The sequence below is a fragment of the Alosa alosa genome, chromosome 16 (genome assembly GCF_017589495.1).
Source record: "Alosa alosa isolate M-15738 ecotype Scorff River chromosome 16, AALO_Geno_1.1, whole genome shotgun sequence".
In the NCBI taxonomy this organism is placed as follows: Eukaryota; Metazoa; Chordata; class Actinopteri; order Clupeiformes; family Clupeidae; genus Alosa; species Alosa alosa.
In genome coordinates this window covers 7,943,372-7,968,371 of record NC_063204.1, presented here as the reverse complement: position 1 = coordinate 7,968,371, position 25,000 = coordinate 7,943,372, and the positions used below count along the sequence as shown (strand labels likewise).

Sequence of the window (25,000 nt, the reverse complement as noted above, 5' to 3'; positions counted from 1 at the left end):
TCAAAGTGGCCTGGCTGTGTGTGTGTGTGTAAATATGAAGTGATGTGTTTATCGTCTCTGAGCCTAACGCGTCTTGTAAAGTGCTCACCGCCATCGCCCCCGTCGCTGCCTCGTTTCTCGTCCCTCTCGCCGGGAAAGCCATCATTCAGCTGTTCACCACCAAGGACTTGCTACTAGAACTGATTGAGTCGTCCTAAAACCGTCAAGAGCTCAGCTTTTAAAATGCATCGGATTGAGAGAGAAACAGACAGAGGGAACACAGAGAAAGAAGAAAGAGAGAGACACTCACACACGACTGTTGCAGGATTTACACAACAGTAAATATTTGGGATTTCTTTAGATCTCTTTTAAGAAAAAGCAACAGACTGTTAGCGTGCACACACACACACACACACACACACACACACACACACACAGAGAGACATAAGCCTTTGTACACACACTAAAACGAGTACAAACAGTCACATGCTCAGCCACACAGAAAAGCAACCCTCCTCTGGAGTGTGTTTGTTTAGTTTATAGTATTATGTATTTACCTGCGGCGTGTCCTCATGTTATTTCTTCATGGTCATTAGGTGCCTGCGCTTCAGGAATGGACTTTGTCCAGCTAATAAGCCTCCGAGGCACAGTTCTGTGTGGAGAATGGGTCAGCCACTGACCTCTGACCTTAGCCATCGCCGCAACAACCTCAGGCACTCCGCACAGCGTGAATCATGCAGGCTTTTGCTCTTTCTCTCTCGCTCTCTCTCCCATGCTTCAGGAGGACACACACGCACGCAGGCACACACACAGGCACATACGCATGTATGCAGGCACGCAAATGTATGCCTAATGGAATTTTTCCAGTCGGTTTAAGGCTAGGGCGCATAGACGTGCATACCCACCTACACACACACACACACACACACACACACACACACCTCTTCTTTTAGTAATGATGGTCAAAGAGAAAAGGAGAAAAGGACAGATACAAGAGAACAAAAAAGAGAAAAGGACAGATACAGAGCAAAACAATTTAGTCAGTGAGAGAGAGAGAGAGAGAGAGAGAGAGAGAGAGAGAGAGGAAGAGAGAGGTAGGGATAGAGGGAGGGAGAGATAAAGAGGTAGAGGGAGAGAGAGGTAGGGATAGAGGGAGAGAGAGAGAAGGAGAGAGAGAGAGAAAGGAGAGAGAGAGAGGAGAGAGAGAGAGGAAGAGAGAGGTAGGGATAGAGGGAGGGAGAGATAGAGAGGTAGAGGGAGAGAGAGGTAGGGATAGAGGGAGAGAGAGAGAGAGAGAGAGAGAGAGAAAGAAAAAGAGAGGGAGAGAGGATAAGAGTAATGGCTGAAAAGAGTAGGACACGGAGACGTAAGTGCTCTAATGAGGTGTGTGGTAGGGGACGAACTGAGATGACTCCAGGGCGAAGGGATGAAGGGACATAATGGACACCACAGTGGACAACTGGATGGATAGAAGGATAAGAAAGAAAGACAAAACTGACAGCTTTTTTTTCTCTCTCCGCAGGGACGTCAGTGATAACAGTGACGGCCACAGATGCTGACGACATCTCCTATGGCAACAGCGCCCGCGTGGTCTACAGCATCCTCCAGGGCCAGCCCTACTTCTCCGTGGAGCCCAACACAGGTGGGTCTGGCTCACGCTCACTCTAGCCCTCCAACTGTGTATTTGTGTGTGTGTGTGTGTGTGTGTGTGTGTGTGTGTGTGTGTGCGTGTGTCAGTGCGTGACAGAATGAATATATGTCTAGCTCACGCTCACTCTAGCCCTCCCTCTGTGTGTACTGTATGTGTGTGTGTGTGTGTGTGTGTGTGTGTGTGTCTGTATGTAAGAGAGTGTTTAAAATCACAAGTCACAAAATAATGCAGTCGTAAGGCCCATGGGTAGACCCAGTCCCCCCTCCCCCTCTATCGGTCATTATCTCTGGATGCATCTCCATGTAAACAAGTCTACTGTGTATCTGGATAATCCTTGCCCTCGCTTGCCCTGCCTTAAAGGCACCGTTGATTGTGTGCATCTGGGCCTTCATGTGTGTGTGTGTCTGTTCTTGTCTGTATCTTATCTGTATCTGTTCTTGTCTGTATACATCTGTCTGTTCTTGTCTGTAACAAACCTCTGTGTGTGTCTGAGTGTGTGTTCTTGACTGTAGCTATCACATGTTTGTGTGTGTGTGTGTGTGTGTGTGTGTGTGTTCTGGCTGCAATCATCTAATCGTGTGTAAAATGGGCCGCTCCTGGCCGTGAGTCTTACACAAAAGGGAAATGGAGACCAAAAAAAGGCCGTTTGTGGATTAGCGGACGGCTTAGCGCTAATATGCTTTATCCCTGGTGGGCCGCGCAATCTGACATCCTCTCATCGCGCACAGGAGAAGCCCTGGCCTCAAATCATAAGCTCTGTGTGTATGTGTGTGTGTGTGTACATGTGTGTGTGTGTGTGTGTGTGTGTGAACGCACAGAGAGATAGAATACAAAGCTCTGTAAGGAAAGTGTAAAGAACACTCACTACGCAGATGTTTTGGAAATATGTGTCTGAGCGTGTGTGTGTGTTTTGTTTGTGTTTGTGTTTGTGTGTGTGTGTGTGTGTGTGTGTGTGTGTGTGTGTGTGTGCATGCCCACATTTGAACAGAGTGGCTTTCTGTAGCCGCATACTTGTCCTTAAGTGAATATAGGGCTTTTGAATGGACAAAAGCAATACATACCAAAAAAAAAAAGACTTAAAACACTGAGCTCTCTCTGTGTGTGTGTGTGTGTGTGTGTTTGTGTCATACTGCGGAGAAGTATGTAGCTGTCTGTCAGACAAATTGAGAAGCACCTATTGTGTGCATGTTGGGAAAGAGAGAGGGAGTGAATGTGTGTGTGCTGAAGAGAGATTGAAACTGTTTTAGAGATAAAGTGTGTGTGTGTGTGTGTGTGTGTTTGTGTGTGCAAGCAAACACTAGGGAACTCTGTCAAAGCAATCTTCTCCCGTCCCTTACAGTAGAGAGAGGCAGGGAGAGGGAGGGGACGACATGCTGATTCTGTGGGGATGTTTACAGTGTTAATAAATCACATGTCACTGCTTGAACATAGTTGACAATGGAGAAAACACTTAGCTACTACTTGGTTTCTGACAGAAATTAAGTTTTGTGCCAACATGTTGTAGAAACAAAACCCACAACACAGCCTTTATTTGGTGCAAATCTCCATTACTTTCTGTGGAGAAAGCTGCTGCGTGTGAGTGTGTGATGGCAGAATGTCTCTCAGGTTCAGAGTCAATTAGCCCCACTGGTGTACTCTCTGGCATCAGAGTGTTCAAAAAGATTGATCGTAACCTCTGTGTGTGTGTGTGTGTGTGTGTGTTTTTAAGTGGCACATCAGACTTTAAATATCTCTGCAGTATTTGAACATTTCTGCTCCATGCTGATGTCTTATGTATGTTTGTGTTTGTGTGTGTGTGCATGCACGTAGGCGTCATCCGGACGGCCCTGCAGGACATGAACAGGGAGAACCGGGAGCACTACCAGGTGGTGATCCAGGCCAAGGACATGGCCGGCCAGATGGGGGGGCTGTCAGGGACCACCACCGTCAGCATCACGCTCAGCGACGTCAACAACAACCCGCCACGCTTCCCCCAGGGTGAGCACACACACACACACACACACACGTATGCACACAAACACACACATATGCACACACACACACACACACACACACACACGTACGCACACAAAACACACACACACACACACACAAACACACACGTATGCACACACACACAAACACACACGTATGCACACACACACACACACACAAACACACACACACACATATGCAGACAAACACACACATATGCGCGCACACACACACACACACACACACACACACACACACACGTATGCACACAAAACACACACACACACACACACATATGCACACAAAACACACACACACAGGCAGTTACTGTCAACCACAACCAGAACAGCTACAGCTACAGCTGCGGCTTGCTTCCCCCAGGGTGAACATGTCAGTGTTTCCTCTAGATTTTTTTTTAGCACTGGGGCAGGCCACACCCCCACAAAAAAAAAAAAAAAAAAAAATAGTCACACTTAATATCAGTAGGTTACATATATTATTTTAGATATTTTTTAATTCTAGTTGCTAATCACACCATTTAACGTGATTGGAGAGGGACAGGATTCAGGAACTAACGACAGGCATCTTCTGTCCTACTCACGTCACCTTACCCCATGCATTACAGTAAATCACATGTCACTGCTTGAACATAGTTCACGTTGACAATGGAGAAAACACTTAGCCTACTTGGTTTCTGACAGAAATTAAGTTTTGTGCCAACATGTTGTAGAAACAAAACCCACAACACAGCCTTTATTTGGTGCAAATCTCCATTACTTTCTGTCTGGGATTCACATTACTAGGCTATCACCGCAAGTGCTTACAAAATGTTTTTGCCATACCGACATTTGCAAAATTGCTTTAATCCCATTTACCTTCGTTACTAGCAGTCGTTGCTTTTTTCCTGCATCGAATTACGATTGAGTTCGCATCTACAGTGGGTACTGGTTAAAAATTGACACTTCATTTACAATCAAGGTGATTCACGCAGCTGGGTGAAATGTAAGTACAACTGCAGCCGCTTGGGGGCAGCATAAGTCCGCTGTGGCGTTCCGCGGTCGAACCGGACGGAGTGTTTGACAGCAAGGGCTGTGATTGGCCGAGTTTTCAGTGTGTTGTTTCTCTGTGTTTTTAGCAGCCCCTGTAACTTGCTAGTCCACTGTAGCCTATAAGCTTTGTACATAATGTTAAACATAGTTTTGGATTCAGTGGCAAGATCTCTTGATTGTACAGTGCCTGTCTCTCAGTAATGTTTTAAAATTAGAGCTTCGTCAGCTGGCAGTAGGCTACTTTGTCGGCAGTCATGAGAAGTTCGCTTGCTAACAGAACATAAATATGCTGCCCAGAAACCTTGTGAATAGTTCAGATTTTTTTTACTACACTAACGAGGTTGAAATATAGCCTTTGCTATTGCAGCCAAGTGTCGGAAAAATTGCATGCAACACAGAACCCGCTTCTCGCATTAGTCACTGACAGTAGGCTACAATAGGCCTACAGCATATGCATCGGGAAAAACACTTCGAGGATAAGGGCAGCAGCAGTTTGTGACGTTGTTTAGTGTAACCTCAAGTATGAAAACTAGTATTGCCGTGGCAATACTGGTGACGGCGGCCACGAGACAGTAGAATGTAGGCCTGGAATGTTCATTATTTCAATAAACACGTTTTCTCTGAAGCACTTTCCCGACTTCGTCTTTCTATAAGAATATTATGGAGATAGGGTAGAAAACTGGATTTAACGAAACAACTGTAACTAAGTAAACTGATTGTTTAGCCTACTCTTCAGTAGGCTATGTTCCTAGTAAACAAAATAAAGTCCTGGCGACATCCCCTAAAGGTTCCCTGGCGAACGTCACCTCCTCGACATTGTGTAGGGTTCCCTTGACGTCCCGCAGACCTCTGTTCGGGAGGTCTAAAAGACGTCCCCTAACTTTGAGGGGACGTCCTGTAATGGGCACCGCAACGTTATGGGCGCAACGTTTATATTTCCGTGATCACAATAAAAAAAATAAAAAAACATGAATCGTGATATAGCGGTATTCCAGTCTATGGGTTTCACCATTGCTAGGAGAGAGGTTGACGGAACATGAACAAGCAGTTATGACTTGTATGGCAATTACTCAATCAATTACACTTACCGGTACCTCATGTTTTCACGTCGTACAGTCTTGTATGAAATCACGTCCTCCTTGTGCATTACACTTATAATGAGTAGAAATGGACCTTTATACCGGGCTAGGATGTGCTGCTTTCACATCTACGGTGTCTTTTTCTTAACAACCTACTACAATGTTTAATGGGCATATCCCGTAGCATCTTGTTCAAAACATCAGAGTAGGCCTAGGCTAGCCTAAGCTAAATTGTTCAAACCATATTGTTTCAAAATAAAAAAAAACGAATAATAGCCAAAAATACGTAAATGAATCGCAATGCATGCTGGGAAGCCAAACTCAACATGAAATAAAGTACGTTTCACTAGTTCGCCCGTCGGCATGATTGCTATACTGAGTGTATAAGCTAAGCGCGTGTTTGGCATGGTAGCTGGCCGTGGTCATGGAATGCGATCGCGATAGAGCCGCTTGCACCCTCCAGTTTAAGGAGGATGCATAACTGGGCTATCAGTGAAATGGAGGAGTAGGGGGAGGAGGAGGGATAATTTTGCGAGCGCCGCAGTGTGTGACGTATGGATAAGGAGGCCGGCTTAAATACCCTGGCGGCAGAAGACAGGTGAGTTAATTGCTGTCAATCATCCCTAAGGGCTCCTCCCGAACTTTGTTTAGAAAACATCATGAAATATAACTAGAATGCATTGACGTTATATCCACTCTAAGGCGTTTTCTTGGACCTGTGATCAAACAGGGACAGACTAAAAATAGCCTACTGTATGTAAGCCTATCTTCCTGGAACATTGCAGATAAAGAAAAATGTATCGTTTTCTCTAGGCTATGAATGCTCTTTGTAGCCAACTTTAAGCTGAAATAAATAGATTCCAAATGTTTCTATTCTATATGATTTTTTATTCATAAACAGTAAGGCAGAGATTGTCTCCTCGTCAGAAATCTCATCGGATATGTGCACTCTTCTTTGCTGTTTCCACAAGGAGCTGCTGTGACATAGGGGACAGCTATGCGTGACACTTTTAAACGCGAGCATGCGTCAAATAAATTACAATGACATTTAAACAAGTCACGAAGAAGCAGTATCCTTATTTTTTCTGCAATGTAGAGCTAGAACGTTTTGCCTTACAAATAAAGTAGTCACTTCTTTTGCTAGGCAACCCTAAACAAATGCTACGTGGTCTGTTTTTAACATTTGCAATAGTTTTATTGCATCGGATTCAGCTCCAAAAGTCCTTGGTTCAGCCCCAATTCGGCCGTGTGTGTGTTTCTGAAAATAAAACAGATAATAAGTACGTGACTAGGTTAGATAAAGCACTGCCTATTTAGAGCATGTTACATGCATCACATAATGACAGTTATACGTAATGATACAGTAGCTATCAGTTCTTGAATTTCCCCTAGGGATCAATAAAGTATCTATCTATCTATCTATCTGAAGAAATGCACATTGTAAGCTAGAAGCTAAGAACAGCGACTTTGCTAATGTTACACCAAGCATCACATCAGCTAACATGAATTTGATGTTTGTATATGATAAATGTATGCCTTAGATATCTTCAGTAAACCTAGCATACTTTGTTCATAGACCGCTTCAAAACTGTATGATATGTTGCAGACTACTGCAGCTACTGCGTTAGATAGATAGATACTTTATTCATTCCCAGAGGAAAATTACAGAACGTTACGTTATACGTTAGCAGCTGACATTATGACAACTTTTCATTCAGTTTCATTCAGTTATTGAAAACTTTATCAGCTACATACACAACCAACAATGTTACTTACTTTCATCGGTGGCCACCAATGGTGCATTTCTTCCGAATGCTGTGGAGTTGACCCTCGACCTCAATGTTGCTATGACGTGTAACGTAAAGTCGCGCATGGATGTGATGTCTCCGTCCTGCAGGCTGTAGCCAGAGCCAGAGTCCTTATTAGACATTCTCTGCCAGAGCGCTCTCAACTCCGCTGCCATGTGTGAATAAACAAAAGTCCCCTTGATGTCCCCGGTATAACGTTATTGTCGGGTCCTTAGGACGTCTTTGAAATGACTAAATGCAAATGTCATCCGAGGGACCTGACAGTGACGTCCCCAGAAAGTCCTGCACCGGACGTCACGCAATAACCAAAGGATAACTTGCTCCGGACGTCAATAAGGTCACCGGAACGTCCGCTAGAGAACATGACGTTCGGGACCAATCGGGGACGTAGTGAATGTCCGCATCAGGTCCGGGGGACGTCCCGTGTTAGTCGGGTTCTCCCTCTCAGGCTGTACAGTAGGCCGACAGTCTGTCCCTCTCAGGCTGTACAGTCTGGCCGACAGAACAGCGCAGCTTGCAGCAGAGAAAGCTCGAGTAGCCGAGAAAGACGCCAAGATTGATCGGTTGAAAGCGGAGGTCAACAAATCAAACGAGAGCTTCAACAACTCCAAGAGACCAGCCACTTGGAGAGCCACAGAGACATTTTACAGGAGATGAGAGCTGGAATTGGAGAACTTCAGGCGACGCTACGTGAGCAGCGAAGTCATTCAACGCCTGAGAGACCAATCCCCACGTGCACCTCGACACCAGCTTCAGAATCGCCCTCCTTGCAGATGTCTCCATTGGCCCTCTCCGTCACACTCAACGACAGCATCCAAGTTCCTAGTCAACACGCAGACGTGACCTTGCGTGATGTTGATCCCGAAGACCACGCTAAGATTCACCAACAGAGCTACGGCCAAGTGGGCAGATACGGATGCCTGCTCTTCAGGTCCATCGTCACAGAGGATCACTATAAAGCCTGGAGCAAAACCACCAACTGGGATGGATCGAAGGGCAAGCGAGCACTGCCGCAGAATGTGAAAAACTTTGTGGTCTCAACACTGCAACGAAAGTTTCCTGCTATGGGGAGGAGTGACCTTTAGGACTGCATCAACAAGATCAACGAATTCCTCCGCACAACACGTAGACAGTAGAATGTAGAATGTAGACTGATCATTATTTCAATAAATATGTTTTCTCTGAAGCATTTTCCCGACTTCGTCTTTCTATAAGCATATTATGGAGATAGGGTAAAGAACTGGATTTAACTAAACAAAAGTAACTAAGTAAACTGATTGTTTACTCTACAGTAGGCTATGTTGTCCCTCTCAGGCTGTACAGTAGGCCTATTGAAAGTAGGCTAATGAGCTCAATAGACACATTAGCGCTTCCAGCCTAATGACTTTCACACATGAATGATTTACAGTAGACACATTAGCGCTCCACGTGTAGCGACGTAGAATAGGCTACAATGTGTGAATGGTGTTCAATGATTTGCCAATATAGTCTTCTACTGGGTTGCATGTAATGTAACAGCAGAGTCTCCGCGGAGAGAGACCCTCTCCAAGTTTCAATTTTGCTGTTGTTGTGAGCTAATAAGCTACGATATGGGAAATACTTTGAATACAACCAGCTCCATAAATTAATGGATTTTCCTTAGCCTGTGCTAGCCTCCACCTTTCCAACAAGTTGTGCGAAAATTGTAGGCTTACCCCAGTTTTTACGATTTTGACAAACATGCGCAGCACATGGAAGCTCTTGATAGCGCATGCCACTAACGTCTATAAAAACAATATATTTATGGAATAAAACTAGACAGGTACTTCGGATTAGCATTGCTATTAATTTTTGTTAAACTAAAATTGGGCATTTAGCCTAACATGCTTCCGGACAATATTGTGCGTCTGCCCTAATTCTGAAGCAGTGGCCACCGCTACAAATGAAGAAAACTTCAAAAAGGGAAGAAAGTTATTGTTTTAAATAGGCTACCAATACAACATGTATAGGCTATCAATACAACATGTAATATGTGAAGTGAAACTGGACAGGCCATAATAACCTCTGACTAGTGTTAAATTGCAATGTGAGTGGCAGCCAGCGAGGGAGAATAGTCGGCAGGAACGCAACTATATTTAAAAGGCAACCGCAACTACATTGTGCGTCTGCCCTGATTCTGATACCATAACAGCATTAATTTTGCTGCAGCCGGCCGCCATGCTAAAATCAACATAAAGGAAACACTGCATGTTTTACTTTACAAACACACACACACACACATCTACTCACACATGGCTCGTAGCGCACACACACACACACACACCTACTCACACATGGCTCGTAACACACACACACACACACACACACACACACACACACACACACACACACACACACACACATGGCTCAAACACACACACACACACACACACACACACACACACACACACACACACCACACACACGGCTCGTAGCACACGCACACACACACACACACACACACACACACACACACACGGCTCATAGCACATCCAGAAGGAGAACAAACAAACGCCTCTGATCCAGCATAAACATGAATGGGCGGAGAAATGGAGAGAGAGATGAATAGACGGGTGGGCAGAGTGATGGATGGACAGATGAATAGACAGGTGGGCAGATAGATGGAGGGATAGATAAATAGACAGGTGGGCAGATAGATGGAGGGATAGATGAATAGACGGGTGGGCAGAGTGATGGATGGACAGATGAATAGACAGGTGGGCAGAGTGATGGAGGGCTAGATGAATGGAGGGCTGTGGGAGTGTCACAGCGGCCCTGTCCATCTGTTGTCAGCTCTGGCGAGGGTGCGGGATGAGGTTGAGAGAGAGCGAGGATAGAGAGGGGGAGAGAGAGGGAGAGAATGAGGAGAGATAGAGAGGGGGAGAGAGAGGGAGGATAGAGAGGTGGATTGTGGGAGTTTCTATCCAGTCTGGGGATAATTACAGACTACGGGGAAGGGCCCTCTTTGTGTGCACTAATCCCTGTTAAATGAGAAGAGAGCACTCTCCCCCCTCAGATCTCCCTCCCTCTCCCTCTTCCTCCTCTCTCTCCCTCTCTCTCCCCCTCCCTCTCTCTCCCTCTCTTTGTGGTTCTCTTATTATCTCTCCTTCTCCATCTCTCAGTCCTTGATTGCTGCGTTGGTTCTGTTCTTTCAATGTATTTTCCGTATTTTCTTGCTTCCCCAACCTTCTCTCTCTCTCTCTCCCATCCCTCTCTCACTCACTCACACACATATCTTGTGAAGTGCAGACACAGCTGAAACAGATTGACAGATTACTGGTGTCACTCTGTTTCCCCTCACTAACTCTGTGTGTGTGTGTGTCTGTGTCACTCTGTGTGCCTGTGTGTGTGTGTGGCCTGATGTAAGTCCTTTCACATTACAGAGAGCACGCCACCGCAGCAGCCTTACCACATTCATCACACCCCTCAACAGGGACAAACACATCATCACATCACAGCTCTCTCCAAGATAGACACAGAGAGAGATGGAGAGACAGAGAGGGATAGAGGGATGGAGAGAGAGAGAGAGAGAGAGAGAGAGAGAGAGAGAGAGAGGGGAGAGAGAGGGGCAGAGAAAATGATTGAAGGTGATAAAAATAGAGAAAGAACAGGAGGGTGGGAGGATGGCAGGTCAGGCAGAGATGAAAAGAATGGAGTGAGAGAGAGAGAAAGAGAAAAAGAGAGAGAGAGAGTGTGTGTGTGTGTGAGGAGAGCAAGCGGAGTAGAGAAGTGAGTGAGTGGCAGGGGAAAGGTGTGCATTCTAATGGCGAGAAGGAGAGGAGCCAGTGTCACTCTATGGCTTTGTCAAATGCGAGGGCTGTGACACCACACGCTAAACGCCTTTTATTCCTCCAGACCTTTGTCTGTGTGTGTGTGTGTGTGTGTGTTGTCCTCTGTATGTGTGGCCAGATGCTTTGTGGTCTGTTGTAGCCCTGTCAGAATGCTTTACGGCTGAGGGGCTGTGTGCTTATCATCTCTTACGGGGCAGTGCAGCTATTTATTTAAACTGAGCCACAGGACGGCAGGGTTATACACACATGCACAAACACACACACACTTTTAAACAGGCTGATTGAAGGTGGTGCAATGAAACCAAAAAGGAATGCAGAATTGCACCATGGGAAATGCCTGTGTGTGTGTGCAGGTGTGTGTGTGTGTGTGTGTGTGCACTCTGTGCAGATGTGTGATTGTGTGTGTGTGTGTGTGTGCAGGAAGCAGTGCTGTAGATTCTGTGATGTGACTGTTAACCTTTTTGGGCCTGAAGGACTTTTTCAACTGCAGTGCAATCCTGTGGAAAACTTTCTCTCACAACTCCAAAAGCTTTTAAGCCCATCACATCACACAGGCTAAGCTCATCGCCAGACCCTGTTGGAGAAGGGCCCACGTTCAACACATTTTTTTTGTGTGTGTGTATGTGTGTATGTATGTATGTGTGTGTGTGTGTGTGAGAGAGAGCCTGTAAATGTGTGTGTGTACATTTAGCTTAATAAGTGTGTAGCACGGCTGGTGAAGAAGCCATACTTATCCAAATATTTATACGTATGCTTCTATTATGGCAAGAGTATTATGGTATTACAAAATCATCCTTGTATGAGTGTTAATGTGTGTGTGTGTGTGTGTGTGTGTGTGTGTGTCTTTTTAGGTGTGTATCAGTTCAGCATTCCTGAGTCGGCACAGCCAGGCTCAGTGATCGGCGTTCTTCACGCGCGGGACAACGATGTAGGCAGGAACGCAGAGATGGAGTACAAAATCACCAGCGAGGACGGACGCGACATCTTCAAGATCAGCACCGACAAGGACACTCAGGAGGGGGTCCTCACCCTTAACCGAGTGAGCATTTATTTACCAAGTTACAGAGAAGCAGAAATGAGCAGAAACATTAGCTTCTGTCCTCTCCAATCTGGACCATGGGCTGAAATAAGTAGTTGTATAAACCTAATTTAGTACTAGTAATAAACTTTATTTATTTAGCCTCTCGGAAAGCTCATTGAGGGAATGCCTCATTTACAATAATGCCGAGATTACATGATCACATTAACAAACAACAAATAATTGAAAATAAGATAAAACAATTTGTCAACGTTTCGGTTTTGACACAGTTGCACAAGAGACCTACTCAAATTCATTATTAATGGGAGATATTCGTCATGATTTGTTACTAATGGAGATGCCATCTAGGGGATACTCCATGTACTACATCACTGTTGAAGTTTGCGTGACTCACGCGCATCCCATTGGTCCCTATTCGTCCAGCACGTGGACTACGAGACCAAGCGCATGCACACGCTGCGGGTGCAGGTGGACAACCGCTACCTGGACCCACGTTTCCGCTCTCTGGGGCCGTTCCACGACACGGCACTGGTCAAGGTGGCGGTGGAGGATGAGAATGAGCCGCCCGTCTTCCAGCGGTCGTCGTACGTGATGGAGGTGCTGGAGAGCGCCCCCGTGGGCACCATCGTAGGGGCAGTCAGCGCCATGGACCCCGACAATAACCGCAGCCCTGTCAGGTATGTAGAAACACACACACACACACAAAGACTCACACACAGACATGTAACGGATGCCAGCTAGCTTAGATGTGCGTGTAGAACGTTGGTAAACCTCGCTTCCCGACGCCTCATTGCATGAAAGCTAGTAGCCTGGGCTTTTAGCTCAATTGTCAGCACGCTCGACTCCCGGTCCGCTGAATCGCACAGGTTCAACACAACGCAGGATGCACTGAATGCACTTTTGCTGCCAACAAGGTGAGAGAGTAGAGAGGAGACCCAGTGGGCCACTTCACCAAAACAGCCGCTTGCTCTGCTAAACTGATCAAATCAAGGAACCTTTTTTTAGATTTTAAACAAGAAATAACAGGAAATTCAACTTCATGTATAACACATTAAATACAAATCACGTACACACACACACACACACACACACACACACATAAAGCCATCCTCCTAGCTCCTGCTTCTCTGCGCTCACGGAAACATACTGCTTCCAGTAACCACCATGGGTCCTATCTAAAAGCCGTCCACCTGGTGCCAGCACAAGCCAACATGGGCACCACAGCCTGGCTCCACCACAGGACTTCCTGTGTGCGTACATAATATTGGGATGTGTCTGGTGTGGGTGGGACAAGTGTGTTTGTGTGTGTGTGTGTGTGTGTGTGTGTGTGTCTGTGTGGTAAGTAGATCTCGGTGTGTGTGTGTGTGAGCGCGTTGGATGGTGGTAGGTGTGTGTGTGTGTGTGTGTGCGTGTGTGTGTGTGGGGGGGGTCCTGCTGAGAACAGCTCCTCTGGACTGGCATTAAAAGGCCATTATCTCCCGGCGCTAATCGGAGGAGGAGTCTGCCGCCCACTGAATTATGGCGGATATTAGCAAAGCAATTAGCCATTGAACAAACGCCACCAACCAAATGAGAAGAGAAGCACGGTACAGCTGGGAAGATGAGGAGGGGGGAAGAGATAGAGCCAAAGAGAGAGAGACAGAGAGAGAGAGAGAAAGGTAATTTAGCGATCTGATAAAAACTCGGAGGTTGACAGTCAGGGTGTGGAGGTGGTTGTGTAGTGGAGGAAGGAGGGGATTGGGGGTGGGGGGCTTCCAGAGTTTCAGAAAGAGCCACACGTTCTCCGTACACACACACACACACCCGTGGGGAGGGTAACATCCTCCTCCCATTTCCTGTGCCGCTTGTCCAGGCCATTAATCAAACTGATATATGGTGTTCATCGGAGAGCACACAAGAGAGAAACAAAACACAAACGTGTAACCTGTGTGCGTACACACACACACACACACACACACACACACCCGTATCTGCGCATGTGTATTCCCCCCTCTAGCGATCAGTGTCTGCGATTAAAACCCTTGGGTCACACTATTATCTTATTAGAGTGTACGCGCGGCAGAAGTGTGTCAGCCTCCTGCATTAGCCACTCCCGCCACCACGGCCAGACGCTCTCCAAAGTTCTAAATAGGTCAGACGCCCCGGATCTCCGTGGCAACGCCGGCCCAGGCTAATGATAAACTTCATTAAGCAGCGAGAGAGAGAGAGAGAGAGAGAGAGAGAGAGAGAGAGGGCATACTTACCTGTGCCCTGGTCTCCTTGGGGCCGAGGAAAGGCACCTCGGGCTAATAATGACTAATACTGCCATTACGCGGACGCACTGTTAACAACGGACCTTAGATGTTCCGCTGGCGGGATCATTTCATTTTTGCTTCATGCGCGTTCATGGCTATTCAATTATTTTCATGGGGTTTCACAAATAGGCTTCATTAGCCAGGAGACTGAACCATGTAGAAAACTATCCCTCCATCAGACTGTTAGCGTTGCGTTGTAACAGTGACTTACTGTACAGGTTCGTGATTGTGTGTTGGAAGAGAGAGCTTGACCTTGCCTGCGTCCTGCTCCTGACTGTTGGTCTCCTTTTGTGGGGCAGGTACTCTGTCGACCGGCACACAGATATGGACCGCGTCTTCAATGTGTACCCGGGGAACGGCTCGGTCTACCTTCAGAAGACCCTGGACCGTGAAACGCTACCCTGGCACAACATCTCCATCAGGGCAGAGGAGTTCAGTAAGTCAGCTACTGCCAAACATCAAAACCAACTTCTGCTGCAACTTTTAATACCAATTTCAAACTCTAATGCCAACAAGAGGTCTTAAAATCAGGCCTGAGATGACAAGGCTAAATCAGCTGGTTTTGATGTGCACTTGCATAACTTCTAACACTTGATCTGAAGTGCTGTGACACAGTTGTTACATAAGCAAGCTGAGGGATTAATCAACATTTGGTTGGCTCTCCCATCTGACTTAAGAGCGTGAAGCATGTCTTAATGTTATGCTGAACACTGCTAATCCTCTTCATCCTTTCAGTTTTTCGAGGGATCAATCCCCAGAAATCCCATAATTGTTACCCTTAGTTACGGTTGCATGCGGTCTGCTTGTGTCCTCTCCCAGACAATCTGAACCAGATCAGCCGGGTGCCCGTATCCATCAAAGTCCTGGATGTCAACGACAACCCCCCGATCTTCGCCACCTTCTACGAGACCTTTGTCTGTGAAAACGCCAAAGCTGGACAGGTAAATGCCAGCCCCCCCCCATCCAAACAGAGACACACACACACACACACACACTCCTCCTTTTCTTTTTACTCTGTTTTCTCTGTACTTGTCATACCAGTCTCGTCCGTTCCTTCTACATTCTACCCTCAACACTCCTCCCCTCTTACATCTCTCCGTCTTCTCCTCCTCCTCCGTGAGTGATGCATCCTTTCTGTTTCTCTCTTCTGATCGCTCTCTCCATCTTTCTCACTCCATCACCCCCCCCCCCCCCCCAAGCACAGATGCCACCGATGTGTGTCTCTGAGGGTGACCTTCCTCTGGGGACGGAAATGTGATAAACCTGACTTGGGGAATGAGAATGTGGAGAGGAGGCTATGTGTGGGGGGAGAGAGGGGGAGAGAGAGAAAGAGAGAGAGAGAGAGAGAGAACATGCTGTACTGTAACTCAGGCACTCCGAGGCACACACGGAGGTTTTCTGTAGCCTCCATCACAACCGTTTCAGTACATTAATAAACCATTCAACTCCGTTATCTCATAAAGTTATGAACACGTAAAGATGAATTCAGTATGCCATGAAATGTGCGCTCCTCACATTCTCAACCTCAGAATGCTTTTACACCTCATCGCGGATTCAGATGCTAAAGAAAATTGAGCAGAAAATGTGACAGAATCAGACTTTGATGGAGAAATACTTAAGGGCTGTCACTAATGTGCTAATGTGTGTGTGTGTGTGTGTGTCTGGTGTCTCAGAGGATTCAGATGATCAGCGCCACTGATCCAGACGAGCCAATCGGGGGTCAGCGCTTCTCGTTCCGTCTAGCGCCTGAAGCCTCGGTCAAAGCCAACTTCACAGTCCGAGACAATAACGGTGTGTTCCCATGACAACAGGCACCATCTGCGGCCGTAATGAGAACATTCATAATGCATTAATTAGGAGTTATAGCTCTTTCAAATAAGATTTATTCCCTCTCCCCACTCCTGACAGAGAGCAGAATGTGTCATAAATCATTACAGATCCAGACTTAAAGTTTTAACTTCTTTAACTTCGCTTCATTCCTCACACATGCGCATGATTTCTTCATATCATTCTCTTACACAGGCCATAATAAGATTTCATCATGTAAGTATGGCAGTAGAAAAAGGTTAGATGTGAGATGCAGTTCACTAGGCAGTCAGTGAGTCTCACCACACCACACTGTGATGAAACCCTGGGTTAGGTCATGACTGGCCAGCGCGCGTTCTCAGCGGGTGCTAATTAACTCTGTGCTGAATGTCGAACAGACAACACGGCGATGATCCTGACGCTGCGCAGCGGCTACAGCCGCCTCCACCGCAGCCGCTACCTCATCCCCGTGGTGATCGCGGATGGCGGAAGCCCCATGCTGAGCAGCACCAACACGCTGACCGTGCGCGTGTGCTCGTGCGACCGCGACGGCAACATGAAGCTGTGCAACGCCGAGGCCCAGGCACTGACCGCTGGCCTCAGTACCGGAGCACTGGTGGCCATACTGCTGTGCGTCTGCATACTACTGAGTAAGTACTACAGTACGCACACAGCACTGCTCAGAGTGGCAGAATACACCACAGTCTAGCTCTCTGTACTATTTTATTATAGGCTACTCTACATCATCCCCTTGGAATTATAAGGTTCTATCTGCATTCTGAATAGTTCCGAGGTAGCATTGATCTCCAAAGTTTTAGAATTCCCTAGAATTATTGATAAGTGGAACAAGCCTCATTAGACATTATGTCCAAAAATACACAACTTCTGAAGTTGTCACAGAATAAGAATGTCAAGTACCGTAACTCAATTTTGACAAAAATGTCAGATAGAGCCTTATTCATTCTAAGCAATATGGCAATATGATCATTGATACTATGCTACTGGACTGTAGCACAATGTAGGACTTTTCTTTTCATCATTTTTCAACATACTGGCCAGTGGCCACTCATTTACACCCACTTACACATTTACGCCCACTGTAGTGCTAAAGGATACCCAGCTAATCAAAGACAGATGAAATGGCTCATACACCGGCAACAACCAGACAGTCTGCATGTGCATTGGCAATGTCAGAAACCCCATTGTCTGTACTATGAGTTATTGCGCAACATAATTCATTTGGAGACATTATTTGAAGGGGGAAGAACCACATTGTGTTGTGTCAAGAAAAGTGTATTTCTTTCTATTTTGATATGTAGATCAATAATGTTCTAATCAATATCTAGCTATCTTGTCATCAATAACAACACAGCATCATATGCCATATAAATGCTGTGAAGGAAATGTCATATGAAACATGGTGGCCCATAGAGGACAATAGCGTAATTGTCCTCTATGGGCCACTAAAGTGATCTTGTGCTTATCAACAACAAATCAAACAACAAATCAAATATACTTTGTCCAGGCACAAAATGACTTCTTGTTGGATGTTCTGTGCTGATCTTAAATGGAAAGGCATATCTGTTGTGATTCAGAGAAAACAAGCATGTGCAATACTCTTCTCTGTCATTGTTATTGGTCAATATTTTAGTTTTTGACTCTGCAACCTTAAAGTGTTATGGTGTGTGTGTGTGTGTGTGTGTTTTGTGACTATCTCTTGTGCTAAACCCAACCCAATATCTTCCCTGTCCCTGTAACCTTGATGTCTGTCATCATAGTAGTCATGGGTCAGTTTCTGTGTTGTCCACGGTCATTATGCTGTCGCTGTCTCTGCCTCTGCGCTTCACAAACTCATCTTGTTGCCGCTCTCCTTCGCTGCCTCTCTTCCCTTGTCCCTTCATATTTCAATGTCACTTTTTGGTATTGTTTCGGGAGTCCTTGAGAATCATGTTGTTATCCCTGCTCTTTTCCATATAACAACTCCTGCTGCTGCTGCTGCTGCTTCTGCTGCCATCCCTCCCGCTCTCTCTCTCTCTCTCTCTCGCTCCCTCTCTCTCTCCCTCAGTCTTTCTGAGCCCACTTTTCTCTTCATCTCTGAGCTAGTGTTGTCATTTGTCTCCATATCGATCTCTGCTTTTCTCACTCTCCCTTTCTTTGTTGCACCTTTTTTTTAGTTTTTTCTTTTTACTTTCTCCTCAATGTCATGTTGTTCGCTGTCTCCATAGTGACCATGTTGTCGCCTCTCTCTCTCTCTCTCTCTCTCTCTCTCTCTCTCTCTCTCTCTCTCTCTCTCTCTCTCTCTCTCTCCCTCCTTCTCTTCCCCCTCTTTTGTCATCCCTTTCTCTCTCGCTCTCACTAGTGCTGGTGGTTCTGTTTGCCGCCCTCTGGGCGTCAAGCATAAGAAGGAGCAGCTGATCATCTCAAGGAGGGGCGCGGCGACAAGCGTGGTCAGCTTCCCGGCGAGCGGCGAGGAGGACCGCGCGAGGCCCCGACATACCGGCACGCTGCGCAACCCCGAGGCGCTGGAGGACAGCAAGCTGCGCCGCGACATCATGCCCGACGCCCTCTTCTCCCCGTTGCCGCGGAGACCTTCCCGTCCTTGATGCGCCCGGCCTGGCGCCAGGGGCCCTCGACAACGGGACAAGGCGGGACTTCATCGCCCAGCGGCTGGCGGAGAACGACTCGGACCCGACGGCGCCGCCGTACGACTCGCTGGCCACCTACGCGTACGAGGGCAGCGGGTCGGTGGCGCACAGCCTCAGCTCGCTGGAGTCGGCCGCCAGCGACGGTGACCACGACTACAACTACCTGAGCGACTGGGGCCCGCGCTTCAAGAAGCTCGCCGACATGTACGGCACCGAGGACAGCGACAAGGATTCATAACGCCGCCGCGTGAGTGACCACCAGGGACTTGGAGGAGGAACGGTCAAGAAAAAACACACACACACACACACACACACACACACACAACAAAAACAGTCCCTTACACAAACTCGGTCTCTCTCTCTCTCTCACACACATACACACACACAAATAAACTAAAGCGGACATTGTGCACTGTGCAGGCTCTGGGGACACACTGCCCCCAGTGGCTCAGACGGGAACTCCTGCAAAGGCTTCGACTTTCTATCTTCTTTTCTCTTTTCTGTTCTCTTTTCTTTCCCCCAAGTGCCCTTTTTCAAAAGAACCGCTGTCACACCACTAAGCCTGAGCCTTTGGGACAACCAGGAAGTACCTCTCATCGCTTGACCTCAAGCCGTGCAGAACAGAGCCCCGACCTCTGACCTTTGAATCCTGGGCTGATATTAGTCAGTATTAGTTGCTCCCGCTCAGAGCAGTGAAGACCTCTGATGAAGAAAAAAAAAAACAACAAAAAAAAACATGAGCGAAAGACTTCTCTTCTCAGCCCTGACTCTGTATAGGAAATACTTTTACTTTTGTCCTGTCTTTTTAATTTTCTCAAAGCATCTGTTACACTTATGGAAAAGTGGGCAGTTATGAAGATGTATTCACATGCACACACACACACACACACACACAGACACACACACAAATTCATAATCACCCACAACCCATGCTGAAGCTAATAGACACATCACAGTGTTTTGGGGGAGGGGATGTATTGGCGTATTGTGAGTTTGATGACTATGTTTACTGTAACTCAGATACAATATGCTGCCTTATTGTGTTTGTTGGTTAGAGACACACACACACACACACAGTAGACAGACAATTCTCCACAGTCGCCAGGTTCAACACAAAAATACCTTTGGACCCCCACTTCACTTAAAATCACACCTCAATATACACCAAAATAAACATCTCAAATCCAAAAGACATCAAAAGTGTAAATCAAGTGTAAATCAACCCATAATGCTCCAATGCAAAGCAATGCATAATGCTAAATGGTTGAAGCTAGAAAAGGTTTTATGTGTGTGTGTGCGTGATTCTGTTAGTTATTCTTGACTGCACTAGGTGAAGCGTCACTGTTCCAGACAAAGCGCGGGTCTCTTAAACTAGTCTGTCGACTCCAAATGGCACAGCTTGGTTTCAGTCCAGATACTCTACACAAAAGAGGTAAGCAGTGTGAAGTAGTGAAGTGAAAAGGAAAATAAACTGTCAATGAAAAAAAGTGGAAAGATGTTGTAGAAAAGGAAAAAGAGCAGTTAGAGATTTAATCTTACAGGGCAAGATGGTAAAATCAATAGAACCGAAAGAGAAAGATTTGAGACAAACTGCATCCAAACACACACAAACACACACAAACACACACAAACACACCCAAACACACCCAAACACACACACACATCCAAACACATCCAAACACACCCAAACACACACACACATCCAAACACATCCAAACACACACACACACATCCAAACACATCCAAACACATCCAAACACACACAAACACACACAGACACACACACACACACACACATCCAAACACACACACAACCGTTTGGTAGAGCCGAGCACTTTGATAGGTCCGAAGAAATGCAGCCAAGCAAAGACTGCAATATTCCCCAGGTCACATTGTCCAAATCCTCACAGGTCATTAATTACACATCAATTACTCATTTATAAACACATGAATACTGTAATTACAACCCACTCCACTCAACCATCTCTCTTAGGCTACACATAGGAGTCAAAAAATATTTCAACACACACACACAAACCATTCCACCTATTATATACTAGCTAATATGACACTGTTTTCCAGTAGCCGGTGGATTAGTATAGACAGTCGGTGGGGAGGGGAGGGTTAGACACGTTTGTGGTGACTATTTGTGAAAGCACTTAATGTGGTTTCTTTACAAGCCTTTAGCTGAGAGCTTTTTACACAGACTGGAGACAAATGTTGCTGGATTACCACACATGAACAAGAACACTACTGAAGACGAAGACGAAGATGAAGGCGGATGATCATCGGAGTGGTTTTGTTGTTGTTATCGCTGTGACAGGAGACTATGAAAACTTCGGAAAATATCGTACATACAGAGAAAACGGACAAGGTGGTCTTCCACTCCGGGACGTGGAACAAACAAATGAACAAATGACAGAACGGAACGGACGACCGTCAGGATCACTAGACAGCTTTGTGTGCGCGTGCGCACTCTCTCTCTCTCTGAATGTTTGTGTAGATACAGGAAGCCTGGCTGCAGAGCCTGCCCGTGTGTCTCATGTCCCGTGGGTGAAGTCGTGTAGTCTGACTGTGCGAGTTTGTGCATTTTATTTTTATTTTGGGGGAGGGTGGGGTGGGGGGGGGTCCTCTTTTCTTTTCTTTGTCGCTTCGACTGCGAGCATCACACAGGCAGGTGCCTCCACCAGTCATCTACGCTTTGTACGATGTGATATTTTGTACCAAAATATTTATATAACTCTGTATGATTAAAAATATGTTGAAAGTCCAGTCTGCTGAGTGTTTGTGTGTGTGTGTGTGTGCGCGCGCACAAGCACACACTGTTGGGAGAGAGGCGCAGTACAAACAGGCATAGTTGTCGACAAGGCTTCTGTGCTAGAGGGTTACTCTGCACGCCTGAGCAGAACGTGAGGAGAGAGAGAGAGAGAGAGAGAGCTGGTTTCATAGCCTGATTACATGCTAACCAAACGGAAGTGACTCTTAATTAGACACAATCTATAATTAAGATCTTTTGGCAACAGAAATTCGCAGAGCGAGCAAGAGAGAAAGACCAAATATGAGAATGGGAGGGAATAATGGTTGAGGAGAGGGGGAAAAATGAAATTGTTTGCAGTGCAGAAGCAGATGCAAGGCAGATGGTTCCATTTTAGATAATATTCTGTTTAATTGAATCCGATTAACCCTCTCAGCGCTGGGTAGCACAGCAGAGTTCCCCTGCTGCTGATAGGCTGGTCAGCTCCACTGTACTGTTGCCTTTGGATGTGAACACGCAGGCTGAGTCAGCTACAGCTACCAGCATTCGCCATGGCAACAGAACACAATTACAAGAATAAATTAGCCAAAAAGTTGGAATTCATTTCTGTTGCGATTTATTACCAAGACAAGGGTATCTTTTAAAACATATACACAGACAACTCCATTACATACAAAACACACGCACACAGCTTCAAATACATTAGAAAAGTTTAAGAGAACATCCAAGGGACCGTACACCAGAAAAACACAAATAATCATCAGAGTTCCACTAAGTACCACCTCAATGTGAATTTTCAGAACCACCTCTTGAATACTCAAAAGTGTTGTGATGAATTCTATGAGGGGCAAATATAAGTACACTGCTAGTCTCTGTTCAACTGTTTGATTGCAAAGCCTTCTTTCCACATGTACTACAGAATTCCTGACAAAAATGTTGTGGCCATTTTGGCAACATTAAAAACTGCCTCAGAAGTTCCCCATCGTCCAAGTCTGTGAATAAAGACTGCTAGTAGCTTATTACATCTAATGCATATGGACTCTTTTCAGTAAAGTTCAGATTTGCATAAAATTATGTTGCTTTGTTTCTCACACAAAGGTGTCTAATGGCGTTTGAACATTTGAAGCATAGAGTTCTTTTATAGACGTTTTCTTTATTTCTTTGGAGAAGGAAACACAAGGCCGCTGTGAATCCCAAAGTGTATAGAAAGGGCTTGGCTTTACCATTTCACTGGGGAGAACAACCCCGCAATAGAACAGCCAGGGAATGACCGTGAGTGGACAGAATGTCCATTCTTGCATGACCCATCCCTTTTGACATGATGGTGAAACAGTTCAATCCCAATGATGAAGCCTTGGACATAATAACACATTGAGATGCTGGCGTACGTGCCTTCCCGGTCGGGCACCGTTTCCCCCTGTGATGACATCACTTCCTGCCATCCTCGCCGTCATCGCTCTCCCGTTCCTGTCGCTCGCGTTCTCTCCTCATCTCCTTCAGCTCCTGCCGATACTTCCTCTCGATGAAGCGCTTCTGGTGGGCCATCTGTGGGAAGTTATCTGGACACACGCCTCGCACACACACACACACACACACACACACACACACACACACACACACACACACACACACACACACACACACACACACACACACACACACACACACACACACACACACACACACACACACACACACACACACACACATATATATATCAGCAGGAGCACAGGCAGGTTAATCTCTACTTCGGTCAGTGGTTTTGCTGGCTGGTCAAAATCATTGCCCGATGGCTGTTCAGGGCTAAACAAGAGTCCATTATTACACATCTACCATTTAATGGTCTACCCATTTATGGCAACAGACAAAGAGGCATCTTCCCACCATGACATTTTCATGTGTGTGTGTGCGTTATTCCATAATTCGGGGTACATTTTGCGGTAGACGTATGTGCCTTTTGACTGAGAGAAACAGATTAATAGTGAAATGTAATCTGTTAAGCTGCAGCTCTGCTGTCACAGTGCATCTGCATCAAAGCACCAAAAGCACCAACAAATGTACACACACACACACACACAGGTAGCCATGCATGTACACCCTCCCTCCAATACAACACCCACTACTCGGGCTTGTACTGACACTCAAGGTAGGACCTCCGTTTGACAAACCTCCGCATGTACTCCGGAGGTTATATCTGAAAGCGCTAAGGGTAAACAACACACACACACACACACACAAACACACACACACACACAGAGAGCAAGCAGCACAAGTCACACATATTCTAAAATTGCTGCCTTTCCATGTCTTCTTTCGAGACAGAACCCACTTCAAATCTCAACAGTTGAAAGTAGAGAGGGGAAACAAAGAAGAGAGCAGGGAGAGGACACACAAGACTCGGAGATGACCGTCACTACTCCATCTGTTACAGGATGACTCATGCATGTTGGTGCTGTTTGTTTGTCTGTGTGTGTGTGTGTGTTGTTGAGGCATTCGTGCTTGAAAGTAAGTCTGCGTAGGTGGACATTCATGGTTGTTTTGGTGATCATGATTCGTGATAGGTGGCTTGTGCACATCGTTTCTGTCTGTATGTGTATGTCTACATATGTTTGTGTGTGTGTGTGTGTGTGTGTGGAGGCCTCTCCTCATTGATGGCGTGTGTATGTGTGTGTGTTGTGTGTGCGTGTGAGAGAGAGAGAGAGAGAGTGTGTGTGTGTGTGTGTGTGTGTGTGTGGGGGTGGAGGCCTCTCCTCACTGATTGTGTATGTGTGTGTGTGTGTGAGAGAGAGAGTGTGTGTGTGTGTGTGTGTGTGTGTGTAATGCTTTGTTTAACTTCACTGTGTTGCCAGAGTTTGGACCCAATGGTGGGGGTGCCGTCACTAACCCTCTCAGATGCACAATTGCAATCAAATATGCACGCACATATACACACACACACACACACACACATATATGCACACACGCACGCACGCACACGGACACACACACACGCGCACGCACGCACGAACCCACACAGGCACACATAGCCCAGTAGTTCTAGAAAACCATCACCACCATCGCTTCATTTTTTTTACTCAAACACACACACAGTACACACACACATAAGATGATG

At 46.2% G+C, this 25,000-nt stretch overlaps 1 protein-coding gene and 1 pseudogene across 2 annotated transcripts in view; one reads left to right on the top strand and one right to left on the bottom strand.

Annotated features, from left to right (window-relative positions):
* Positions 1 to 20,040, top strand: part of LOC125309747 — a 67,432-nt pseudogene extending 47,392 nt beyond the window's left edge.
* The window catches only part of drosha (drosha ribonuclease III), a 221,208-nt gene that overhangs the window by 110,522 nt on the left and 85,686 nt on the right, over positions 1 to 25,000 (bottom strand). The window lies entirely within an intron of this gene.